Source organism: Zalophus californianus, chromosome 16, assembly GCF_009762305.2.
Source record: "Zalophus californianus isolate mZalCal1 chromosome 16, mZalCal1.pri.v2, whole genome shotgun sequence".
In the NCBI taxonomy this organism is placed as follows: domain Eukaryota; kingdom Metazoa; phylum Chordata; class Mammalia; order Carnivora; family Otariidae; genus Zalophus; species Zalophus californianus.
Window position 1 is genome coordinate 54,158,944 of NC_045610.1, and position 3,490 is coordinate 54,162,433.

A 3,490-nucleotide genomic window follows, 5' to 3' on the forward strand; every position below is an offset into this window, starting at 1 on the left:
AGAAAGAACTGCCAGGTCAGGCTAATGGTCTCCAAGAGCTGCTTAGTAACACACTTCCGGGACGCAAAATAGCTTGACCAACAATGGCGCCTCAACAAGAGTGAGTTGCTTTCTGGAGCCCACGCCTGGTTTCAGAGTCTCTCCAAAAAAATTCAGTTGGGATGGATGTGTGGAGGGGGGAGGGACAGGCAATTATTCCTTAAACTGGCCAAAGTCTTGCTCGCGCTAACACTTGTCTTACCGTGACAGGGGCTCTCCCGTCCTCTCTGCATCATGGGAAGTAGTGTGAGCATCAGAGAGCACCAGAGAAATAACGTTCTCATCTAGAGTACCTCTGAATGAGAGAACAGTTTATGCTCCAATCTAGGTAGCCTTCAGAAAAATTCCTTGTTGCAAATTCATTACCAGGGATCTGATACCTGAAATCTTTAATAACCTCCCTCTTATTTTCTTCAAATATCAGATGTGATTTCCGGTCCCTTATCCAGAACGTCAAACCCGAAACTAAGGAATTCGGGGGAAGCTGAGCACTAACCCAAACTAAGGCAAAACGAGAAGGTTTCCAACTTCAACCTGGACTTTTTTTTTTTTTTTCCTTTTAGTAAAAAGAGAAAATGCCTCAACCAAATGGTTAATGAAATTAGAATTCCAAAATCTTTCCAGGTATAATGATAGGTCCCTTTAGAGGAGACTACTTCCCCGAAGCCAGCAGTGCTCAGAAATTACAACCGGTTTCAGCAATTAAGAGAAGTAAAACATTAAAGAGCAAAGAGGCAAAGTACATTTGCATGCTAATAGCCCCTTCTGTAGGGCTGGGAAGCTGTGTTGTACAACAAAGCAGATCACTTCCCCACTCTAGCAATATTAACCCTTGGGTTCTCACTCCAGCTCCTTGTCTGGATTCTACTGTCTGGAATTCTTCTGGCTCTGGTTGGGGAAGACAGGGCTTAGCCACCCATCAATCCATCTGCCATGTCCTAATGCTCTCTGGCTTGAGGAGGAGGAGACAATAGAGACTCAAAACATCTGAGTATCTTTAGGGGTAGTGAGAGGAAGGCGGAAAGATGCACCAGGGTTGAAAAGAACATTTCCCTAGAGAACATGCTGGGCTGGGCTGGGCTGGGCTGGGCTGGGCTGGGCATAGGCATGGGTGTCAAGCGAGACATGAATTTGAACTTGGCCATACACCACTTCCTATCAATGTGATGTCGGACAAGTTATTTAAGGTCTTGGAGCCCAGTTTGCTTATTGAATGGGGGTGGAATGAGGATTAAATGAGGGAATGAGGGTAACACTTCTATGCACCTGGCAACTATTAAGGTAACTGTAACAGTGTTGTAGCAGGTGGCATTTGCAGTGTTTTAGGAGGAACTTTACAAAGAACATTCGGGTACAATGCCATGAAAAATCACTATGATTTTGTTGGAGATGGAAGGCAGTACTTGTTGCCTCATGTAGAAAGTTCATCTGGGACTAACAGCAGATAATGTAAAAGACTCCTTTTATTTCTTCCCAAGGTGGGAGGCCAACAATGTTTTGGGTTCCATCAAAGATGGCAACTGTCGAGAATATACTGTACGCTTAAGGTAGCTCACAGAAATGAGAAGAAAATTCTCAGCTCCTATCGGGAGAAGATGGTATAGCATACAGCTTGAGTTTGGGAGCTATGTACCCCTGGTTTAGAGATCCACTTGCTTTGAAACTGCCGGGCTGTGATACTTTGAACAAATTTCTTAACCTCCCCGGGCCTCAGCTTCCTGCTATAAAAAAATGAGGAGGATAAAATGGCATGCATTTGGGGTAAGGGTTCTATGAGTAAGCACTCAACCAGAATCAATTATCAAGGGATATTTCTTTGTTTCTCTTTCAAAAATACGTCCTTCCCCATGACACAATGAGGAAGCAATGCTCCAAAGCATGTCATGTCTTGGACTTCAAGCCAACTCGTTGAAATCGAGTCAAGATGAGGAGAGAGAAGTTTCTATGCATGCACCAATGTCCTCATCCCTCACCACATAGTACTGCTGATGGGAAAAAGAGGCTGCCGGAAGGAAACAGAAGTTCATCAAGGGCTGGCAAAATATTAATCTGGAAACTCACGGATGGGCAGTGATGCGGGCTCTCCGGCAGCAGGTGTCCCCTTCATGTTCCTGCTACCTGTGGGCTGGACAGGCCCACCAGCCCACCCTTGCACCAGGGGCACTCACCATGACGCGCCATGCATCCTCTATTCTAGATCTACCTCCAAATTACTTTCCGAGACGAGGCCAGGGAGGGGAACGGAGAGACAGAAGGTGAGCGGAGGAGCTCAGCGAAGAAGCATGGGTGGAGGTCTGTGAAAACAACTCCTTTCTCTTAACCAGGTGCATTTCCCCCAGCTTGGTGGGGTTTGGCTCTGACTGGGCATTAGAATCACAGAGGAAGGTTTACAAAGTTGTGCTGGGGCTCTACCCCCATTCGTTATGATTCACTTTTTTTTTTTTTTTTCCTGGGGTGAGCCTTGTACGTAGGTATTTTGACATGGCTCTTCAGTGACTCTGATGTGTAGCCAGGCTTGAGAACCATTGTCCCGCTTGGAAAATCCACTGAAGGTATCCTTACTGCCCTCTTACTTTTCAGGATGTGTTTGATCAGCCACAAGCCTGCTCATTCTCGGGTACACATTAGGATTACCCGAGGCCTTTGTAAAAATGAGGATGGCCAGGACCTGTCCCCAGAATTTCTGATTTAATTGGTTTGAAGTGGGGTGTAGACATCCAAGATATCGCTCTACAAGCTTATACCTCCATCCATGCAAGATTATTCATACATGCATAATTTGTAACAGCTAAGATTGGAGACAAGCCAAAGGTTTATCTAGAAGAGGTGCATTAAATAAAGTCTGGTACAATCTTAACCTAGAATACTATGCATTCAGTTAAAAAAGGATGAGAAAGATCTCTCTGCACTGATACTGAAAGATCCTGGGGAGATATATATATATATATATATATATATATATAAAGAAAAAAAAGCAACAGGCAGAGTAGCCTTCCTATGGGAAGGGAAAAAAAAAACAAGAATATGCTTTCATATTGTTTGTATCTGCATAAAGAAAGACAGGAAGAATACACAAGAAAATAATGAGAATGGTGCCTACAAGGAGCAGAGGGTGACAAATATTTAGGAACAAGGGTCAGAGAGAGACTTTGTATACTATCTTAATTTCTGAAATATCTAAATGACACGTTTTTTTAAAAAATAAAGTTCTTAAAAATTCCTCTAGGGATTTTAATGAGTCGCCGGCTTTGAAGACATTTTTCTAGGGCAGGAGTCAGCAAATTACAACTTGTGGGGACAGCACCCAGCCCGCTCCCTATATTTCTTTTTTTTTTAAGGAAACTTTTATTTTGGGAATAATTTTCGACTTTCAAAACTATTGAGAACATAGCTCAGAAATTCCTTGTATATCTTACACCCAGTTATTCCCCTATTATTAACATCTTGCAGT